Here is a 24,782-nt window from a genome sequence, read left to right as displayed (position 1 = left end):
AACTGATGGACAATATTTGCTTCCTCCAAACCATAAAGAGCTTTAGCTTTCCAAAATTAGAAATCCTGGACAGAAGTGTCTCCATTTCAGTTATATTAGTTTAAGGGAATTGTGAAGATTTTCATGATTTTGTTTGTGCCTTTTTTTCCAAAACATATATGATTTTCTAAGATATTTTTTTCAGTTTTCATTTTATTTCCTTTATTACATTTTTATTTTTATTTTATATTCTGTCCTATTCTCATTAATATTGAATTTCACCCTCATTTCCTCTTGAATCTCTGCTTACTATAACCACTTTCATTTTCTGCTCTTTTTAAAATTTATCATGAAAATTTTATTGTCACTAATGACTTTTTTCTAGTCTTATGAGTATTATTATTTCCTATGAACTTCAATTAATTATTAAGTATTATAGAAACCACATAAAATATACAGTTCATTTATATGTATGTTTTGCTTTAAGCTATGATTGTTCCTAGAGGGTCATCTTTCTCCTCGATGAGATACTGGTGAGTAGATATTGTATGTTAAATATGGTCTTTTGGGAATTTGATTGGGAACACGATGGCCTGACCCAAACACATCGCAAGGAAAAACCTGTACACTAAAAGGACACATACATAACAGTTGAAAGAAAATCCTTGCAAATTCTCCTCCTAAATTATAGGGCATTGAGACACCACGAAAATTTTGCAAGTTCCCAGTAACTGCATCCAAGTTCGTTTTACTAATGTCCACTTGAGAGGTGGAATAAAAATGTTAAGTAATTTTCTTGATTCCTTCCATGAAAAGTAAAGGAACTAAAACTTTTTGTTTGTACTCTATAACAAGATTGATGGATACATCCTGAAAGGTCCTGATTCTACAATAGGCTGTTTGGTTTCTCCTTTAAGTCTATTTCCTGTCTCAGCCTACATACTGGAGTGTGTAGGGAGATTGGAGTCTTTAATACCAGCATGGATTACTGGTAATGGGAAACTAAAATTTTGAGCCTTAGGGAATGATGATCTTTAACAAGAATGTGTTCACTGGCCATTTCATTTATGTACTCTCCAACTTTCAACTGGATCTCTCTGAGTCTTAGACTTAATCCTCATTATGTGAGGAGGTCACACAGAAGAAAATTGAAACAATACTCAAAAAATCTCCCCACATTAGTAAGATGAAGTTTACTTTTAAGCTTCTGCTTACATGATTTCTAAAACTATTTTCATGTTCATGTTGTGTTACATTTTTAGACTTAAATATTCAATTATGATCTTGATTTCTAAGTATGTATTGTGTGATGTCATTTTGTTTGGCATAATTTTCCTTGCCATCAAAGAAGAGAAATAGACCATGAATTTAAATTGACACATTTACTTACCTGTCCATGGCTTTTTTCCATGCCATCAACACTCTTCTTCGATTCCTCTGATGACATATGGCATTGTGAATCTGGAGATAAATGCATAGATGTACTTAAACTACTTAATAGAGTTAGACTGAGTGAAAATCTAGCCAACTAAAAATATAATTGTTATAATCATACAATTTGCTTTTCACAATGATACGTTTTAGTTAAGTTTAATTTTAGTTGAATGCTTATGCTGTTGGAAATTTTTGGATTCTTGTGTGAGCTTGGTGGCTGTACCCAGAGCCACCAAGTGTATCCTTGGCAAGAACGCAAGTACTTACTTCAAATAGAAGGCCATTATTTTTATTTATTTATGTATTTATTTTTGAAGACAGAGTGTCTGAATATCTCCTGGCTTACTGGGAACCTGACATCAGCCTGCCTCAGTCTCTAACTAAGCTGAAATTACAGATGAGTCCCTCTTCACCAAGGGTCTGTTGAGTGATTTAGCAGGGATTTTTACTAATCTAATGCTTGAACAAAACAAGAGTTTACCATATTCGATGCACACATGATATCTCAAAAGATTCAACCACTCAAAGAAAAATGATATTTTGCAGAAAAAAATTGCTAAAATTACAATGGAAAGAAGAAACTTCAAACTGTTTACTATGTCTTTTTCCTAATAGTAATTTTTAATGAACCACTGCATGTAACTTTGGTGTCAACAAAAACGTATGTGTATATATGATCACTGTGATACCTTTGACAGTGAACCACATATTCCTTTCCTTTCCTTTTCCTGCATTTCTTCTGTTAGGATTCACTCTGTTTCTGGAAGCATTACTCATGGTGCCTATGATTCCTGAAATAAACTGTTTTTGCTTCTCTGGCTTTAGCTACCTCAGACCCTGTCCCGCTATTGTACTGAGTAATAGTCAGTTGGCCTGTAAGTTATTCATTCTCTGTCTAGTTCACTAGGTCCTGGACTTCAGGAGATGCCTTGACAACACACTGGTTTGAACACCCCATAATTGAGTGTCCGGTAAGTGTCGGAGGCAATAACACTTGGCGTGGATGGTGTCTTTTGTAGAGGTAGGGATGAACGGAGACTTGAGGAATGAGGCCACCAGCCAGAGGCAGAGAATGGTGAAAATGTGGAAGGTTATACCATGACATAGAGACAAGGGTTAAGGGGGACGGTATATGTCTGATGATACAGGGATTGGTGAAAACTGCCAGAAGAGCATGCCGGTAGAAACGGGCTAAACATACAGTTAGGAAGAATTTGCATTGTGAAAGATGCCTCAAAATGTTGAGATGGTTGAACATACACATAGCAAATACTTTCATCTAGGCCATGGATCCATATATAGCTGGAACTATCTCAAATCTGTGGGCACATGAGCTTGAGGGGCATGATCATGAATGGAGATGAATAAAGAGAATGCAAAAGTGTACTATGAGGTTGATGCAGGCCTGAATGAAGGAATGTCTTCCAAAGGATCTGGGTTGTGTTTTTACCATACAGAGGTGACAGACAAACAACAAGTCAAAGAATAATGAGCAAAGACTCCTTTGGTATGTGGAAGAATTTATGGATTGATTACTCTGAGATAAAATTTCAGGAAAGAGTGTTCACCAGCAAATGTTCACTTTAGAAGCAAGGGATAAACTAAAGTATATATGATCATACATTTTATTATTTCTTGCCTCAAACTGACCCCAAGAGTTGTCAAAGTCAGTACCTAAGTAGCATAAAAACAAGTTGGATGCATTTGGTTGATACACTAGATGTCAGGGTAGAGTGCACATTGTCTTTTAAATTAGATTTTCCTGTATTTCACAGGCCGGCCTTGACATCTTGGCTTCAAGAAAAATACAAGTCCTTATAATCTCAGGATTCTGGATTTCAGTCCTGCTCCCCTGGACCTATTTTTAAAATCGGGGTGGGAAGAAAAATCAGCCTCACAATCCAACTGACAGGTGTCATGACTCCGATTTGGGATGTTTAATTGTAGAAACATCTAGGATATAGGTAATTTTAAAACATCTTTTCCTCATAGATTAACAGAAATATTTTGAAATGTGGATGCATCATCAACACAGACCCGATGGGGCAAATCCTCCCAACACATGGCACAAATGAATATATCAGGAGTGAAAATTTGCTATCATTTCCAAGGTTTAATCAAAGGTAGTTTTATAGAAGTTGTACTGCAAAAGTTACCTGATTTCCGTTTCATTTCTGGCTTCCACCATTTTTGTTTTTTGAGAGCTGTATCTTTGCTTTTAACGGTAGGCTTGATGTGCTTGGAGACAAGATAACACGTAAATATTTTACAGTGCATACAGCATGCATTTAATAATATAACATAAACATAGAAGATGATTTACCTTGTATGAAGCATGTACATCTTTAGATACTGAAAAGCAAATGAAATACATAATCAATAAAACCTGAATATATAAAAAAACACACTCATATTCCTACTAAGTGAGTATACAGCTCAGTCCAAGTGATAACTATTTTTGTTAGCATTGATAAAGATTACATTATCTTTGCAGTTTTAAGTTTTGGGATTTTTGTAGATAACAAGACTGAAAGGTCCAAAATGAATATTGACAATATCTCTTTAGTAAATAAGTCTTGCAGTTAAGTTTCAAATGGTAAGAACACCTTTGTGATCATTATAAATAATTCGGCAAGGGTACATATACAAATGTGAAGACGCAGAATGCTGGAGACCACAGAGATCTGTATTCAGAGAAGGAAGGAGGTATCCGGAGAATTTCAATGTCAAAGCTGAAGTAGTCAGATGGCAGCACATATGTCAAGTGACCTATGAATTGTTTAATCCATTTTATTATAACTAAGTATCCTGTACCTCAAGATCCAGGACAAGGTGTACTTTATTCCTTATCAGTATTTTTTTCTTCTGAACTAATTGGATCAGATGTATGCATTTAGAATAACAGGTAATATGAACATGATTGTTTTTTCATACCCATCTGGGACTGTGGCACATCTTCTAATCCTGCTTCCTCTGTTTTAGTGGATATTACCTTTCCCTTTTCACCATTGTACAAAGATACAGGTTCTGCATCTAAAAAAATATGAGAAAGCATAAAGAATTTAGATATGGTCATCCACAGCAATCTGTGATCCGAGAGCAGGAAGAATTGACAGGACTCAAAAGACTGTCATATAAACACACTAGTAACAGTCTTAATATTTGAGGAATAAATTCCATAAGAAATTCTAGTTTAAAAACGAGTCTGCCATAACACATACAGTCATGATTTCACATATTTTTTTGAATGTGCTGGCTGATCAGAAAATTAGTTATCAGAATTTAGCACAGGAGTGGAACGCATTTTTTGTAGCACAAAGGGACATGGTTTCAATCCAAAGAACGAAAATAACAATAATAATGATAATGATAATAATAGTAATAATAGTACAATAATCATCAACAATAAAACAAACTTTGAAAAAAACTAATTTTCAAAAACACGTGGTCACAGATCTAAATCACTCTTAGGATGCCATGCACATGGTGGGGCCTGGTGGGTATACAGGACAGATTTGTACAGGTTGCCCTGATTCTTCCAGTCCCTCCTTGTTTCAATCATCTGGGGACCAGGAATCATTCCACTTTTGGTTTGAACGCAGGCAAACTGTGAAAAATGATGAATTGCATTTTCTCATTTTCCCCTCCAAAATTTCCTTCCTAACTTCTTTATTTTCTTCCTCATTTTGCCTCTCACCTAGTTTTTCATAAAACCCTCTAGAGCAGGAGACTTTTTTCTTTCTATTTTCTATCTTTTTTGTATGGGTTGTTTGAACTTTTTCCTGCCTGGCAATGTAGCAAATTTATCTTAGAAATGTAATTTTTAAATTTTTGTCTTTTGTGTTATCCCCACTACCTAAGAGATATGCACATAATTTTTGCAATATTTATTCTGGCACTTGATCCTCTCCTATCTTGGATTGTAGGGTCTACTCGTGTCGTTTTGTTTTTGTTTTTGTTTTGTTTTGTTTTGTTTTGATTTGTTTTTTTTGTTTGTTTGTTTGTTTTTTGTCCAACAGGGACATTCTTTGCCTGGCTACAAAAAATGCTGTGCGCATACGAGGATCATCGGAATCACCTTAGAATGAAAAGATATGTAGAAGGAAAGAACTTCTGAGTCACAATGAGCTTCTGATCATGGCCCCAACAGATGATTCATTACAGTTTGAGAGATCTAGTAGGAATTTTGTTGCAATCCATAGCTTGTATCTTAACTTGAATGGACCTCTGGGTTTCTCCCTAGGATGTTACCCTCAAATGAAAGTTCAGTCAAGCTATTATCTTTCCAAATTTAGTTTTAGATATCTGTGAATTTGGGGACCACTCTGTAACCATTTCTATTTCTTTCCACTTTCCTAATTGGTGTTTCTACCCTATACATTTTTTTTTATACAGAGTAGCAACACATTTGATGTCCTTAGAGTTTATACATGAAGAATCTTTTGTGATAAACAAACATGACAACGTGGGAATTCCTTCTTCACTCCTCAATTTTTTCCATTCCAACTGTGACTAAGTCAGGAATGTTGGAAAATTTTTACTGTACACTTCATTCCGCTTTGGACCTGGAAACTCAAAAATACTTCCCATATTTTGAAAATGCTGCTCTTTTCCCACCTCTTATGTAACTGAGGGTCCTTCCTTCCACTGAGTACTACTGCTATTTCTTCCTTCATTGACTCCCTGCAATTAATGCCTGTCTCAGTGTTCATATCCTCTTCTTCTCTTTCATTTCTACTTTACTTTGATTGAAGCATGTCTCAAAATGCAATTCATAGTTCAGATGGTTTTAACAATATCCCCAGTTTTACCTGTGACAGAAACCTAATACATTATGACTCATTATATTTTTTTATTCTTACTAGATAATATATACACTCTTGGAACAATTACAATATTTTAGTGTTCTTGCTTTAAAGCAATATGCTCACCAATGTCTTTTGCATTTTTTGTCATTCTTACCTTCTCCATGTTCCTTTGTTCCATTGTTTGCTTGTGTATAGGATCCACTAGATACACTGGAAGCACAAACTTCTGTAGATTTCTTAGAGACACTCTGGGGAAAGTAATACTAATAATAAGTTGCGTAAAGTTTTCATCATCACATATCACTTATCACCATATATATATTTGTGAAATCATCAGCAGTAGAAATTAGATGAGTGCATTTTGAACAAGAATATATTGTACAAGTTTCACTGGCCTAGGCAGTTCAGATTAACTGAGCTCATATATCATTCTGGCTAATGATTGGATAAAGCCAAAATGCGGGACATAGGAACTGCGTTCAATCAGAATATACACACTGACAAGCATATAGCCCCCAAACAACTAGCATCAGTATATAATCAGTCAACTTTGCACTGCCCAGCAGTTCTAACAATGCTTTGAAACACTTTTAAGAATGGCACTTGGTGTTCCATAGCATTTTAAATTGGAATGGCCAATTTTTTATTCTGAAAGAATGATACTTGGTAAGATGAGAGTTTCAAATCTGTCACCTTGTGTAGGAATGATAAACTGTTGTACTTGCTTCATTTATTCATCAGAGACTTTGAAAACTTAATGCATTTCAGCAAAATATTTCCTAAGTCAAATCTTATTTTAAAAAAGTGAAATATACTGAGGAAGTGTGTCTCTATGTAACATGAACATAACAGCACACACACTTGGGTAAGGTATGCAACACTTTAATTGGAGAAGAAACTAAGAGGTATTTCAAATAGAAAGGTGACTCCCATCTCTTAAAAGGTGACTATTTGCAGAGGTGGGAGTTATTTGAACTGGTGCATTGTTGTTTGAAGAAAAAGACAGGCTGTGGGAAATCACAGGAGTGGCACAATGGAGAGCCAGTGACCAGATGATACCAGAAATATGAGATACTCAAAGAGGAAATGCATTCGTGGAAGAAATAGAGTAAAGCCGGAGCTGGCTATGAGAGAGGAATATGCTGACTGGTGAGCTGAGGAGAATCTCACCCATCCAATTAGGAAATGGGGAAAAGCAAGAGATAGATGTTCTCAAAACCACAAACACAACTTCTTTATAAATACATAAAATACATCTAGCATTCAGGAAAATACCATCCCAAACTCCATTGATATTTCAGCTCATGCCATCCAGAGAGGCATTCATCAAGACTTTAAATAGTAAGTGCTGGAGAGGATGTGGGTAAAAATGTACAACTGTATACTGTGGGACTGAAAATCAGGACTTCCCATCTGAAAAGCAGTATGGAGAGTCACCAGAAGAAAAGGAATATGAACATCCTGTGCCCAGGGTTCCCAATCCTTGTTCTTATACCCAATTTACAATGATTCTGTGTACACATGAGACACTGAATCTTCAATGTTTACAGTGGTTTCTATCATAATTAGAAAGATATGAAATGAGCCCAGATGCACCTTAACACAAAAAAGGATCAATCAACACCTAGAAACTTGGCCCTGAATTTGAGCAAACTAGTTTTTCATGATACACCATCATGTCAAAATGAGTCCTCATATAGCATATAAAAACACTGCCCTAAAAATTTCTAAAATATAAAACCTGGAATATCAAAATGCCTTAATTTTATACAAGGATGATATTTTAAAACAAACAAGTAGGAAACTTATTATTCTAAGGCCAAATAGAACCTTTTCAGCAAAGGAAAGACTTCATTTTCCCTGCAATGTCAAGGAATATTTGATGTAATCCAAACCTTCCAGGCAGAATCAGAGCTTGTGTTTAGGAGCCTCTCCACTCCTGTTACATTATCGTGGCTTTCTTCCTGGGATATCCAGAAAATATTACCCAGTTTCTTCCTAACATTTGAGAGAGTGAACTTTATAAAAATGTGGTTTGGAGGTACCTATAACCAGAATCAAGGTGGGAGCAGGAGAGAAACCCAGACATTGAGCTGCTGAGAGAGCTGGGCACTTAGAGCATGGGCCTGTAGTCTATGTTAAAATAGTAGTTCATGGCACCGTCATGCATCATGGTGCTCGCAGCTCTGTGACAGCACGGGCCAAGGCTAAATCTGATAGACAAAGGGCAGCCTGCAGTACCATAAACATGAAATGAATACTAGGCATGGTCAACCCAGTCTACTGAGAATAATTTAGAATACCTATACCCCTATTAACATTACACAGGCAGTCAAAGGCACCCTCTTAAGAATTTCAATATTGTCCTGAGTACATGGGCTCTCAGTGGTGTCTCAGCAGGAAACACTGCATCCCTTACAACTCCATGATTCAGTAGCCAGGTATCCTCCCACAATTTTAGATGGTTACTCATCATATGGGCTCAGGATAGTGAGTAACAGGCATGTGCTGAAAGCTCTCATCAGGAAGAGGTGTGTTGCTGCTGTGAACGTTCTGTAGAGTAGATGTTCACAGAGGTACTGTCTCTTTCAAACTGGTGCTTTGGGAATAATGAACGTGAGCAAGAACTGCTAGTTGTGAACTCAAGGGACAGAATTCTCAACTGCTCGTTGAGAATTCAAGGGACAGTGCTGGGGCCCGATAAGGTAGAATGGTATTTTCACTGGGGTCTCAGAAGAAGTCACAGATTCTGAAACCAGACCTGGTCTTCCATGCTCCAAGAGATTATAGGAAAAGGCTTCAGTGACTTGGAATCATGCACAGTACAAGACCACTGAGTTGGGCTGGGGATGTGGTTCAAGAGGTGTGCGCTCGCCTAGAATGAGTGTGACACCTGTTCCATCCTCAGCACCGCATACAAACAAAGATGTTGTGTCTACCGAAAACTAACAAGTAAATATTAAAAAATTCTCATTCTTTCTCTCTCTCTCTCTCTCTCTCTCTCTCTCTCTCTCTCTCTCTCTCTCTCTCTCATCTCTTTTAAAAAAAGACCACTGAGTAAGGAATTCCATAATTGGTGTCTGCATTACAGATTAGTCCCCAGCCTTCATGGACCACTGTGTTCATCAGGCAATTTCTACATCCATAGACCCATGTGTCTGAGTACAAAATCCAATACTGAGAGTAATTTCTTTTGTAACTTTCAAAATTTCCTCAGCATCATCTGGGAGGTGTTGGGGAGCAAGGAGCAGAGGAGATCCACTTGAGCACACCAGTGTCAGGGAAGGCCTTTTTGAACTAGAGCAGATAAAGAAACTGATGGACAATATTTGCTTCCTCCAAACCATAAAGAGCTTTAGCTTTCCAAAATTAGAAATCCTGGACAGAAGTGTCTCCATTTCAGTTATATTAGTTTAAGGGAATTGTGAAGATTTTCATGATTTTGTTTGTGCCTTTTTTTCCAAAACATATATGATTTTCTAAGATATTTTTTTCAGTTTTCATTTTATTTCCTTTATTACATTTTTATTTTTATTTTATATTCTGTCCTATTCTCATTAATATTGAATTTCACCCTCATTTCCTCTTGAATCTCTGCTTACTATAACCACTTTCATTTTCTGCTCTTTTTAAAATTTATCATGAAAATTTTATTGTCACTAATGACTTTTTTCTAGTCTTATGAGTATTATTATTTCCTATGAACTTCAATTAATTATTAAGTATTATAGAAACCACATAAAATATACAGTTCATTTATATGTAAGTTTTGCTTTAAGCTATGATTGTTCCTAGAGGGTCATCTTTCTCCTCGATGAGATACTGGTGAGTAGATATTGTATGTTAAATATGGTCTTTTGGGAATTTGATTGGGAACACGATGGCCTGACCCAAACACATCGCAAGGAAAAACCTGTACACTAAAAGGACACATACATAACAGTTGAAAGAAAATCCTTGCAAATTCTCCTCCTAAATTATAGGGCATTGAGACACCACAAAAATTTTGCAAGTTCCCAGTAACTGCATCCAAGTTCGTTTTACTAATGTCCACTTGAGAGGTGGAATAAAAATGTTAAGTAATTTTCTTGATTCCTTCCATGAAAAGTAAAGGAACTAAAACTTTTTGTTTGTACTCTATAACAAGATTGATGGATACATCCTGAAAGGTCCTGATTCTACAATAGGCTGTTTGGTTTCTCCTTTAAGTCTATTTCCTGTCTCAGCCTACATACTGGAGTGTGTAGGGAGATTGGAGTCTTTAATACCAGCATGGATTACTGGTAATGGGAAACTAAAATTTTGAGCCTTAGGGAATGATGATCTTTAACAAGAATGTGTTCACTGGCCATTTCATTTATGTACTCTCCAACTTTCAACTGGATCTCTCTGAGTCTTAGACTTAATCCTCATTATGTGAGGAGGTCACACAGAAGAAAATTGAAACAATACTCAAAAAATCTCCCCACATTAGTAAGATGAAGTTTACTTTTAAGCTTCTGCTTACATGATTTCTAAAACTATTTTCATGTTCATGTTGTGTTACATTTTTAGACTTAAATATTCAATTATGATCTTGATTTCTAAGTATGTATTGTGTGATGTCATTTTGTTTGGCATAATTTTCCTTGCCATCAAAGAAGAGAAATAGACCATGAATTTAAATTGACACATTTACTTACCTGTCCATGGCTTTTTTCCATGCCATCAACACTCTTCTTCGATTCCTCTGATGACATATGGCATTGTGAATCTGGAGATAAATGCATAGATGTACTTAAACTACTTAATAGAGTTAGACTGAGTGAAAATCTAGCCAACTAAAAACATAATTGTAATAATCATACAATTTGCTTTTCACAATGATACGTTTTAGTTACGTTTAATTTTAGTTGAATGCTTATGCTGTTGGAAATTTTTGGATTCTTGTGTGAGCTTGGTGGCTGTACCCAGAGCCACCAAGTGTATCCTTGGCAAGAACGCAAGTACTTACTTCAAATAGAAGGCCATTATTTTTATTTATTTATGTATTTATTTTTGAAGACAGAGTGTCTGAATATCTCCTGGCTTACTGGGAACCTGACATCAGCCTGCCTCAGTCTCTAACTAAGCTGAAATTACAGATGAGTCCCTCTTCACCAAGGGTCTGTTGAGTGATTTAGCAGGGATTTTTACTAATCTAATGCTTGAACAAAACAAGAGTTTACCATATTCGATGCACACATGATATCTCAAAAGATTCAACCACTCAAAGAAAAATGATATTTTGCAGAAAAAAATTGCTAAAATTACAATGGAAAGAAGAAACTTCAAACTGTTTACTATGTCTTTTTCCTAATAGTAATTTTTAATGAACCACTGCATGTAACTTTGGTGTCAACAAAAACGTATGTGTATATATGATCACTGTGATACCTTTGACAGTGAACCACATATTCCTTTCCTTTCCTTTTCCTGCATTTCTTCTGTTAGGATTCACTCTGTTTCTGGAAGCATCACTCATGGTGCCTATGATTCCTGACATAAACTGTTTTTGCTTCTCTGGCTTTAGCTACCTCAGACCCTGTCCCGCTATTGTACTGAGTAATAGTCAGTTGGCCTGTAAGTTATTTGTTCTCTGTCTAGTTCACTAGGTCCTGGACTTCAGGAGATGCCTTGACAACACACTGGTTTGAACACCCCATAATTGAGTGTCCGGTAAGTGTCGGAGGCAATAACACTTGGCGTGGATGGTGTCTTTTGTAGAGGTAGGGATGAACGGAGACTTGAGGAATGAGGCCACCAGCCAGAGGCAGAGAATGGTGAAAATGTGGAAGGTTATACCATGACATAGAGACAAGGGTTAAGGGGGACGGTATATGTCTGATGATACAGGGATTGGTGAAAACTGCCAGAAGAGCATGCCGGTAGAAACGGGCTAAACATACAGTTAGGAAGAATTTGCATTGTGAAAGATGCCTCAAAATGTTGAGATGGTTGAACATACACATAGCAAATACTTTCATCTAGGCCATGGATCCATATATAGCTGGAACTATCTCAAATCTGTGGGCACATGAGCTTGAGGGGCATGATCATGAATGGAGATGAATATAAAGAGAATGCAAAAGTGCACTATGAGGTTGATGCAGGCCTGAATGAAGGAATGTCTTCCAAAGGATCTGGGTTGTGTTTTTACCATACAGAGGTGACAGACAAACAACAAGTCAAAGAATAATGAGCAAAGACTCCTTTGGTATGTGGAAGAATTTATGGATTGATTACTCTGAGATAAAATTTCAGGAAAGAGTGTTCACCAGCAAATGTTCACTTTAGAAGCAAGGGATAAACTAAAGTATATATGATCATACATTTTATTATTTCTTGCCTCAAACTGACCCCAAGAGTTGTCAAAGTCAGTACCTAAGTAGCATAAAAACAAGTTGGATGCATTTGGTTGATACACTAGATGTCAGGGTAGAGTGCACATTGTCTTTTAAATTAGATTTTCCTGTATTTCACAGGCCGGCCTTGACATCTTGGCTTCAAGAAAAATACAAGTCCTTATAATCTCAGGATTCTGGATTTCAGTCCTGCTCCCCTGGACCTATTTTTAAAATCGGGGTGGGAAGAAAAATCAGCCTCACAATCCAACTGACAGGTGTCATGACTCCGATTTGGGATGTTTAATTGTAGAAACATCTAGGATATAGGTAATTTTAAAACATCTTTTCCTCATAGATTAACAGAAATATTTTGAAATGTGGATGCATCATCAACACAGACCCGATGGGGCAAATCCTCCCAACACATGGCACAAATGAATATATCAGGAGTGAAAATTTGCTATCATTTCCAAGGTTTAATCAAAGGTAGTTTTATAGAAGTTGTACTGCAAAAGTTACCTGATTTCCGTTTCATTTCTGGCTTCCACCATTTTTGTTTTTTGAGAGCTGTATCTTTGCTTTTAACGGTAGGCTTGATGTGCTTGGAGACAAGATAACACGTAAATATTTTACAGTGCATACAGCATGCATTTAATAATATAACATAAACATAGAAGATGATTTACCTTGTATGAAGCATGTACATCTTTAGATACTGAAAAGCAAATGAAATACATAATCAATAAAACCTGAATATATAAAAAAACACACTCATATTCCTACTAAGTGAGTATACAGCTCAGTCCAAGTGATAACTATTTTTGTTAGCATTGATAAAGATTACATTATCTTTGCAGTTTTAAGTTTTGGGATTTTTGTAGATAACAAGACTGAAAGGTCCAAAATGAATATTGACAATATCTCTTTAGTAAATAAGTCTTGCAGTTAAGTTTCAAATGGTAAGAACACCTTTGTGATCATTATAAATAATTCGGCAAGGGTACATATACAAATGTGAAGACGCAGAATGCTGGAGACCACAGAGATCTGTATTCAGAGAAGGAAGGAGGTATCCGGAGAATTTCAATGTCAAAGCTGAAGTAGTCAGATGGCAGCACATATGTCAAGTGACCTATGAATTGTTTAATCCATTTTATTATAACTAAGTATCCTGTACCTCAAGATCCAGGACAAGGTGTACTTTATTCCTTATCAGTATTTTTTTCTTCTGAACTAATTGGATCAGATGTATGCATTTAGAATAACAGGTAATATGAACATGATTGTTTTTTCATACCCATCTGGGACTGTGGCACATCTTCTAATCCTGCTTCCTCTGTTTTAGTGGATATTACCTTTCCCTTTTCACCATTGTACAAAGATACAGGTTCTGCATCTAAAAAAATATGAGAAAGCATAAAGAATTTAGATATGGTCATCCACAGCAATCTGTGATCCGAGAGCAGGAAGAATTGACAGGACTCAAAAGACTGTCATATAAACACACTAGTAACAGTCTTAATATTTGAGGAATAAATTCCATAAGAAATTCTAGTTTAAAAACGAGTCTGCCATAACACATACAGTCATGATTTCACATATTTTTTTGAATGTGCTGGCTGATCAGAAAATTAGTTATCAGAATTTAGCACAGGAGTGGAACGCATTTTTTGTAGCACAAAGGGACATGGTTTCAATCCAAAGAACGAAAATAACAATAATAATGATAATGATAATAATAGTAATAATAGTACAATAATCATCAAAAATAAAACAAACTTTGAAAAAAACTAATTTTCAAAAACACGTGGTCACAGATCTAAATCACTCTTAGGATGCCATGCACATGGTGGGGCCTGGTGGGTATACAGGACAGATTTGTACAGGTTGCCCTGATTCTTCCAGTCCCTCCTTGTTTCAATCATCTGGGGACCAGGAATCATTCCACTTTTGGTTTGAACGCAGGCAAACTGTGAAAAATGATGAATTGCATTTTCTCATTTTCCCCTCCAAAATTTCCTTCCTAACTTCTTTATTTTCTTCCTCATTTTGCCTCTCACCTAGTTTTTCATAAAACCCTCTAGAGCAGGAGACTTTTTTCTTTCTATTTTCTATCTTTTTTGTATGGGTTGTTTGAACTTTTTCCTGCCTGGCAATGTAGCAAATTTATCTTAGAAATGTAATTTTTAAATTTTTGTCTTTTGTGTTATCCCCACTACCTAAGAGATATGCACATAATTTTTGCAATATTTATTCTGGCACTTGATCCTCTCCTATCTTGGATTGTAGGGTCTACTCGTGTCGTTTTGTTTTTGTTTTTGTTTTGTTTTGTTTTGTTTTGATTTGTTTTTTTTGTTTGTTTGTTTGTTTTTTGTCCAACAGGGACATTCTTTGCCTGGCTACAAAAAATGCTGTGCGCATACGAGGATCATCGGAATCACCTTAGAATGAAAAGATATGTAGAAGGAAAGAACTTCTGAGTCACAATGAGCTTCTGATCATGGCCCCAACAGATGATTCATTACAGTTTGAGAGATCTAGTAGGAATTTTGTTGCAATCCATAGCTTGTATCTTAACTTGAATGGACCTCTGGGTTTCTCCCTAGGATGTTACCCTCAAATGAAAGTTCAGTCAAGCTATTATCTTTCCAAATTTAGTTTTAGATATCTGTGAATTTGGGGACCACTCTGTAACCATTTCTATTTCTTTCCACTTTCCTAATTGGTGTTTCTACCCTATACATTTTTTTTTATACAGAGTAGCAACACATTTGATGTCCTTAGAGTTTATACATGAAGAATCTTTTGTGATAAACAAACATGACAACGTGGGAATTCCTTCTTCACTCCTCAATTTTTTCCATTCCAACTGTGACTAAGTCAGGAATGTTGGAAAATTTTTACTGTACACTTCATTCCGCTTTGGACCTGGAAACTCAAAAATACTTCCCATATTTTGAAAATGCTGCTCTTTTCCCACCTCTTATGTAACTGAGGGTCCTTCCTTCCACTGAGTACTACTGCTATTTCTTCCTTCATTGACTCCCTGCAATTAATGCCTGTCTCAGTGTTCATATCCTCTTCTTCTCTTTCATTTCTACTTTACTTTGATTGAAGCATGTCTCAAAATGCAATTCATAGTTCAGATGGTTTTAACAATATCCCCAGTTTTACCTGTGACAGAAACCTAATACATTATGACTCATTATATTTTTTTATTCTTACTAGATAATATATACACTCTTGGAACAATTACAATATTTTAGTGTTCTTGCTTTAAAGCAATATGCTCACCAATGTCTTTTGCATTTTTTGTCATTCTTACCTTCTCCATGTTCCTTTGTTCCATTGTTTGCTTGTGTATAGGATCCACTAGATACACTGGAAGCACAAACTTCTGTAGATTTCTTAGAGACACTCTGGGGAAAGTAATACTAATAATAAGTTGCGTAAAGTTTTCATCATCACATATCACTTATCACCATATATATATTTGTGAAATCATCAGCAGTAGAAATTAGATGAGTGCATTTTGAACAAGAATATATTGTACAAGTTTCACTGGCCTAGGCAGTTCAGATTAACTGAGCTCATATATCATTCTGGCTAATGATTGGATAAAGCCAAAATGCGGGACATAGGAACTGCGTTCAATCAGAATATACACACTGACAAGCATATAGCCCCCAAACAACTAGCATCAGTATATAATCAGTCAACTTTGCACTGCCCAGCAGTTCTAACAATGCTTTGAAACACTTTTAAGAATGGCACTTGGTGTTCCATAGCATTTTAAATTGGAATGGCCAATTTTTTATTCTGAAAGAATGATACTTGGTAAGATGAGAGTTTCAAATCTGTCACCTTGTGTAGGAATGATAAACTGTTGTACTTGCTTCATTTATTCATCAGAGACTTTGAAAACTTAATGCATTTCAGCAAAATATTTCCCAAGTCAAATCTTATTTTAAAAAAGTGAAATATACTGAGGAAGTGTGTCTCTATGTAACATGAACATAACAGCACACACACTTGGGTAAGGTATGCAACACTTTAATTGGAGAAGAAACTAAGAGGTATTTCAAATAGAAAGGTGACTCCCATCTCTTAAAAGGTGACTATTTGCAGAGGTGGGAGTTATTTGAACTGGTGCATTGTTGTTTGAAGAAAAAGACAGGCTGTGGGAAATCACAGGAGTGGCACAATGGAGAGCCAGTGACCAGATGATACCAGAAATATGAGATACTCAAAGAGGAAATGCATTCGTGGAAGAAATAGAGTAAAGCCGGAGCTGGCTATGAGAGAGGAATATGCTGACTGGTGAGCTGAGGAGAATCTCACCCATCCAATTAGGAAATGGGGAAAAGCAAGAGATAGATGTTCTCAAAACCACAAACACAACTTCTTTATAAATACATAAAATACATCTAGCATTCAGGAAAATACCATCCCAAACTCCATTGATATTTCAGCTCATGCCATCCAGAGAGGCATTCATCAAGACTTTAAATAGTAAGTGCTGGAGAGGATGTGGGTAAAAATGTACAACTGTATACTGTGGGACTGAAAATCAGGACTTCCCATCTGAAAAGCAGTATGGAGAGTCACCAGAAGAAAAGGAATATGAACATCCTGTGCCCAGGGTTCCCAATCCTTGTTCTTATACCCAATTTACAATGATTCTGTGTACACATGAGACACTGAATCTTCAATGTTTACAGTGGTTTCTATCATAATTAGAAAGATATGAAATGAGCCCAGATGCACCTTAACACAAAAAAGGATCAATCAACACCTAGAAACTTGGCACTGAATTTGAGCAAACTAGTTTTTCATGATACACCATCATGTCAAAATGAGTCCTCATATAGCATATAAAAACACTGCCCTAAAAATTTCTAAAATATAAAACCTGGAATATCAAAATGCCTTAATTTTATACAAGGATGATATTTTAAAACAAACAAGTAGGAAACTTATTATTCTAAGGCCAAATAGAACCTTTTCAGCAAAGGAAAGACTTCATTTTCCCTGCAATGTCAAGGAATATTTGATGTAATCCAAACCTTCCAGGCAGAATCAGAGCTTGTGTTTAGGAGCCTCTCCACTCCTGTTACATTATCGTGGCTTTCTTCCTGGGATATCCAGAAAATATTACCCAGTTTCTTCCTAACATTTGAGAGAGTGAACTTTATAAAAATGTGGTTTGGAGGTACCTATAACCAGAATCAAGGTGGGAGCAGGAGAGAAACCCAGACATTGAGCTGCTGAGAGAGCTGGGCACTTAGAGCATGGGCCTGTAGTCTATGTTAAAATAGTAGTTCATGGCACCGTCATGCATCATGGTGCTCGCAGCTCTGTGACAGCACGGGCCAAGGCTAAATCTGATAGACAAAGGGCAGCCTGCAGTACCATAAACATGAAATGAATACTAGGCATGGTCAACCCAGTCTACTGAGAATAATTTAGAATACCTATACCCCTATTAACATTACACAGGCAGTCAAAGGCACCCTCTTAAGAATTTCAATATTGTCCTGAGTACATGGGCTCTCAGTGGTGTCTCAGCAGGAAACACTGCATCCCTTACAACTCCATGATTCAGTAGCCAGGTATCCTCCCACAATTTTAGATGGTTACTCATCATATGGGCTCAGGATAGTGAGTAACAGGCATGTGCTGAAAGCTCTCATCAGGAAGAGGTGTGTTGCTGCTGTGAACGTTCTGTAGAGTAGATGTTCACAGAGGTACTGTCTCTTTCAAACTGGTGCTTTGGGAATAATGAACGTGAGCAAGAACTGCTAGTTGTGAACTCAAGGGACAGAATTCTCAACTGCTCGTTGAGAATTCAAGGGACAGTGCTGGGGCCCGATAAGGTAGAATGGTATTTTCACTGGGGTCTCAGAAGAAGTCACAGATTCTGAAACCAGACCTGGTCTTCCATGCTCCAAGAGATTATAGGAAAAGGCTTCAGTGACTTGGAATCATGCACAGTACAAGACCACTGAGTTGGGCTGGGGATGTGGTTCAAGAGGTGTGCGCTCGCCTAGAATGAGTGTGACACCTGTTCCATCCTCAGCACCACATACAAACAAAGATGTTGTGTCTACCGAAAACTAACAAGTAAATATTAAAAAATTCTCATTCTTTCTCTCTCTCTCTCTCTCTCTCTCTCTCTCTCTCTCTCTCTCTCTCTCTCTCATCTCTTTTAAAAAAAGACCACTGAGTAAGGAATTCCATAATTGGTGTCTGCATTACAGATTAGTCCCCAGCCTTCATGGACCACTGTGTTCATCAGGCAATTTCTACATCCATAGACCCATGTGTCTGAGTACAAAATCCAATACTGAGAGTAATTTCTTTTGTAACTTTCAAAATTTCCTCAGCATCATCTGGGAGGTGTTGGGGAGCAAGGAGCAGAGGAGATCCACTTGAGCACACCAATGTCAGGGAAGGCCTTTTTGAACTAGAGCAGATAAAGAAACTGATGGACAATATTTGCTTCCTCCAAACCATAAAGAGCTTTAGCTTTCCAAAATTAGAAATCCTGGACAGAAGTGTCTCCATTTCAGTTATATTAGTTTAAGGGAATTGTGAAGATTTTCATGATTTTGTTTGTGCCTTTTTTTCCAAAACATATATGATTTTCTAAGATATTTTTTTCAGTTTTCATTTTATTTCCTTTATTACATTTTTATTTTTATTTTATATTCTGTCCTATTCTCATTAATATTGAATTTCACCCTCATTTCCTCTTGAATCTCTGCTTACTATAACCACTTTCATTTTCTGCTCTTTTTAAAATTTATCATGAAAATTTTATTGTCACTAATGACTTTTTTCTAGTCTTATGAGTATTATTATTTCCTATGAACTTCAATTAATTATTAAGTATTATAGAAACCACATAAAATATACAGTTCATTTATATGTATGTTTTGCTTTAAGCTATGATTGTTCCTAGAGGGTCATCTTTCTCCTCGATGAGATACTGGTGAGTAGATATTGTATGTTAAATATGGTCTTTTGGGAATTTGATTGGGAACACGATGGCCTGACCCAAACACATCGCAAGGAAAAACCTGTACACTAAAAGGACACATACATAACAGTTGAAAGAAAATCCTTGCAAATTCTCCTCCTAAATTATAGGGCATTGAGACACCACGAAAATTTTGCAAGTTCCCAGTAACTGCATCCAAGTTCGTTTTACTAATGTCCACTTGAGAGGTGGAATAAAAATGTTAAGTAATTTTCTTGATTCCTTCCATGAAAAGTAAAGGAACTAAAACTTTTTGTTTGTACTCTATAACAAGATTGATGGATACATCCTGAAAGGTCCTGATTCTACAATAGGCTGTTTGGTTTCTCCTTTAAGTCTATTTCCTGTCTCAGCCTACATACTGGAGTGTGTAGGGAGATTGGAGTCTTTAATACCAGCATGGATTACTGGTAATGGGAAACTAAAATTTTGAGCCTTAGGGAATGATGATCTTTAACAAGAATGTGTTCACTGGCCATTTCATTTATGTACTCTCCAACTTTCAACTGGATCTCTCTGAGTCTTAGACTTAATCCTCATTATGTGAGGAGGTCACACAGAAGAAAATTGAAACAATACTCAAAAAATCTCCCCACATTAGTAAGATGAAGTTTACTTTTAAGCTTCTGCTTACATGATTTCTAAAACTATTTTCATGTTCATGTTGTGTTACATTTTTAGACTTAAATATTCAATTATGATCTTGATTTCTAAGTATGTATTGTGTGATGTCATTTTGTTTGGCATAATTTTCCTTGCCATCAAAGAAGAGAAATAGACCATGAATTTAAATTGACACATTTACTTACCTGTCCATGGCTTTTTTCCATGCCATCAACACTCTTCTTCGATTCCTCTGATGACATATGGCATTGTGAATCTGGAGATAAATGCATAGATGTACTTAAACTACTTAATAGAGTTAGACTGAGTGAAAATCTAGCCAACTAAAAACATAATTGTTATAATCATACAATTTGATTTTCACAATGATACGTTTTAGTTAAGTTTAATTTTAGTTGAATGCTTATGCTGTTGGAAATTTTTGGATTCTTGTGTGAGCTTGGTGGCTGTACCCAGAGCCACCAAGTGTATCCTTGGCAAGAACGCAAGTACTTACTTCAAATAGAAGGCCATTATTTTTATTTATTTATGTATTTATTTTTGAAGACAGAGTGTCTGAATATCTCCTGGCTTACTGGGAACCTGACATCAGCCTGCCTCAGTCTCTAACTAAGCTGAAATTACAGATGAGTCCCTCTTCACCAAGGGTCTGTTGAGTGATTTAGCAGGGATTTTTACTAATCTAATGCTTGAACAAAACAAGAGTTTACCATATTCGATGCACACATGATATCTCAAAAGATTCAACCACTCAAAGAAAAATGATATTTTGCAGAAAAAAATTGCTAAAATTACAATGGAAAGAAGAAACTTCAAACTGTTTACTATGTCTTTTTCCTAATAGTAATTTTTAATGAACCACTGCATGTAACTTTGGTGTCAACAAAAACGTATGTGTATATATGATCACTGTGATACCTTTGACAGTGAACCACATATTCCTTTCCTTTCCTTTTCCTGCATTTCTTCTGTTAGGATTCACTCTGTTTCTGGAAGCATCACTCATGGTGCCTATGATTCCTGACATAAACTGTTTTTGCTTCTCTGGCTTTAGCTACCTCAGACCCTGTCCCGCTATTGTACTGAGTAATAGTCAGTTGGCCTGTAAGTTATTTGTTCTCTGTCTAGTTCACTAGGTCCTGGACTTCAGGAGATGCCTTGACAACACACTGGTTTGAACACCCCATAATTGAGTGTCTGGTAAGTGTCGGAGGCAATAACACTTGGCGTGGATGGTGTCTTTTGTAGAGGTAGGGATGAACGGAGACTTGAGGAATGAGGCCACCAGCCAGAGGCAGAGAATGGTGAAAATGTGGAAGGTTATACCATGACATAGAGACAAGGGTTAAGGGGGACGGTATATGTCTGATGATACAGGGATTGGTGAAAACTGCCAGAAGAGCATGCCGGTAGAAACGGGCTAAACATACAGTTAGGAAGAATTTGCATTGTGAAAGATGCCTCAAAATGTTGAGATGGTTGAACATACACATAGCAAATACTTTCATCTAGGCCATGGATCCATATATAGCTGGAACTATCTCAAATCTGTGGGCACATGAGCTTGAGGGGCATGATCATGAATGGAGATGAATATAAAGAGAATGCAAAAGTGCACTATGAGGTTGATGCAGGCCTGAATGAAGGAATGTCTTCCAAAGGATCTGGGTTGTGTTTTTACCATACAGAGGTGACAGACAAACAACAAGTCAAAGAATAATGAGCAAAGACTCCTTTGGTATGTGGAAGAATTTATGGATTGATTACTCTGAGATAAAATTTCAGGAAAGAGTGTTCACCAGCAAATGTTCACTTTAGAAGCAAGGGATAAACTAAAGTATATATGATCATACATTTTATTATTTCTTGCCTCAAACTGACCCCAAGAGTTGTCAAAGTCAGTACCTAAGTAGCATAAAAACAAGTTGGATGCATTTGGTTGATACACTAGATGTCAGGGTAGAGTGCACATTGTCTTTTAAATTAGATTTTCCTGTATTTCACAGGCCGGCCTTGACATCTTGGCTTCAAGAAAAATACAAGTCCTTATAATCTCAGGATTCTGGATTTCAGTCCTGCTCCCCTGGACCTATTTTTAAAATCGGGGTGGGAAGAAAAATCAGCCTCACAATCCAACTGACAGGTGTCATGACTCTGATTTGGGATGTTTAATTGTAGAAACATCTAGGATATAGGTAATTTTAAAACATCTTTTCCTCATAGATTAACAGAAATATTTTGAAATGTGGATGCATCATCAACACAGACCCGATGGGGCAAATCCTCCCAACACATGGCACAAATGAATATATCAGGAGTGAAAATTTGCTATCATTTCCAAGGTTTAATCAAAGGTAGTTTTATAGAAGTTGTACTGCAAAAGTTACCTGATTTCCGTTTCATTTCTGGCTTCCACCATTTTTGTTTTTTGAGAGCTGTATCTTTGCTTTTAACGGTAGGCTTGATGTGCTTGGAGACAAGATAACACGTAAATATTTTACAGTGCATACAGCATGCATTTAATAATATAACATAAACATAGAAGATGATTTACCTTGTATGAAGCATGTACATCTTTAGATACTGAAAAGCAAATGAAATACATAATCAATAAAACCTGAATATATAAAAAAACACACTCATATTCCTACTAAGTGAGTATACAGCTCAGTCCAAGTGATAACTATTTTTGTTAGCATTGATAAAGATTACATTATCTTTGCAGTTTTAAGTTTTGGGATTTTTGTAGATAACAAGACTGAAAGGTCCAAAATGAATATTGACAATATCTCTTTAGTAAATAAGTCTTGCAGTTAAGTTTCAAATGGTAAGAACACCTTTGTGATCATTATAAATAATTCGGCAAGGGTACATATACAAATGTGAAGACGCAGAATGCTGGAGACCACAGAGATCTGTATTCAGAGAAGGAAGGAGGTATCCGGAGAATTTCAATGTCAAAGCTGAAGTAGTCAGATGGCAGCACATATGTCAAGTGACCTATGAATTGTTTAATCCATTTTATTATAACTAAGTATCCTGTACCTCAAGATCCAGGACAAGGTGTACTTTATTCCTTATCAGTATTTTTTTCTTCTGAACTAATTGGATCAGATGTATGCATTTAGAATAACAGGTAATATGAACATGATTGTTTTTTCATACCCATCTGGGACTGTGGCACATCTTCTAATCCTGCTTCCTCTGTTTTAGTGGATATTACCTTTCCCTTTTCACCATTGTACAAAGATACAGGTTCTGCATCTAAAAAAATATGAGAAAGCATAAAGAATTTAGATATGGTCATCCACAGCAATCTGTGATCCGAGAGCAGGAAGAATTGACAGGACTCAAAAGACTGTCATATAAACACACTAGTAACAGTCTTAATATTTGAGGAATAAATTCCATAAGAAATTCTAGTTTAAAAACGAGTCTGCCATAACACATACAGTCATGATTTCACATATTTTTTTGAATGTGCTGGCTGATCAGAAAATTAGTTATCAGAATTTAGCACAGGAGTGGAACGCATTTTTTGTAGCACAAAGGGACATGGTTTCAATCCAAAGAACGAAAATAACAATAATAATGATAATGATAATAATAGTAATAATAGTACAATAATCATCAAAAATAAAACAAACTTTGAAAAAAACTAATTTTCAAAAACACGTGGTCACAGATCTAAATCACTCTTAGGATGCCATGCACATGGTGGGGCCTGGTGGGTATACAGGACAGATTTGTACAGGTTGCCCTGATTCTTCCAGTCCCTCCTTGTTTCAATCATCTGGGGACCAGGAATCATTCCACTTTTGGTTTGAACGCAGGCAAACTGTGAAAAATGATGAATTGCATTTTCTCATTTTCCCGTCCAAAATTTCCTTCCTAACTTCTTTATTTTCTTCCTCATTTTGCCTCTCACCTAGTTTTTCATAAAACCCTCTAGAGCAGGAGACTTTTTTCTTTCTATTTTCTATCTTTTTTGTATGGGTTGTTTGAACTTTTTCCTGCCTGGCAATGTAGCAAATTTATCTTAGAAATGTAATTTTTAAATTTTTGTCTTTTGTGTTATCCCCACTACCTAAGAGATATGCACATAATTTTTGCAATATTTATTCTGGCACTTGATCCTCTCCTATCTTGGATTGTAGGGTCTACTCGTGTCGTTTTGTTTTTGTTTTTGTTTTGTTTTGTTTTGTTTTGATTTGTTTTTTTTGTTTGTTTGTTTGTTTTTTGTCCAACAGGGACATTCTTTGCCTGGCTACAAAAAATGCTGTGCGCATACGAGGATCATCGGAATCACCTTAGAATGAAAAGATATGTAGAAGGAAAGAACTTCTGAGTCACAATGAGCTTCTGATCATGGCCCCAACAGATGATTCATTACAGTTTGAGAGATCTAGTAGGAATTTTGTTGCAATCCATAGCTTGTATCTTAACTTGAATGGACCTCTGGGTTTCTCCCTAGGATGTTACCCTCAAATGAAAGTTCAGTCAAGCTATTATCTTTCCAAATTTAGTTTT

This window comes from Ictidomys tridecemlineatus, chromosome 1 (genome assembly GCF_052094955.1).
Source record: "Ictidomys tridecemlineatus isolate mIctTri1 chromosome 1, mIctTri1.hap1, whole genome shotgun sequence".
Lineage (NCBI taxonomy): Eukaryota > Metazoa > Chordata > Mammalia > Rodentia > Sciuridae > Ictidomys > Ictidomys tridecemlineatus.
This window is presented reverse-complemented; position numbering follows the sequence as displayed.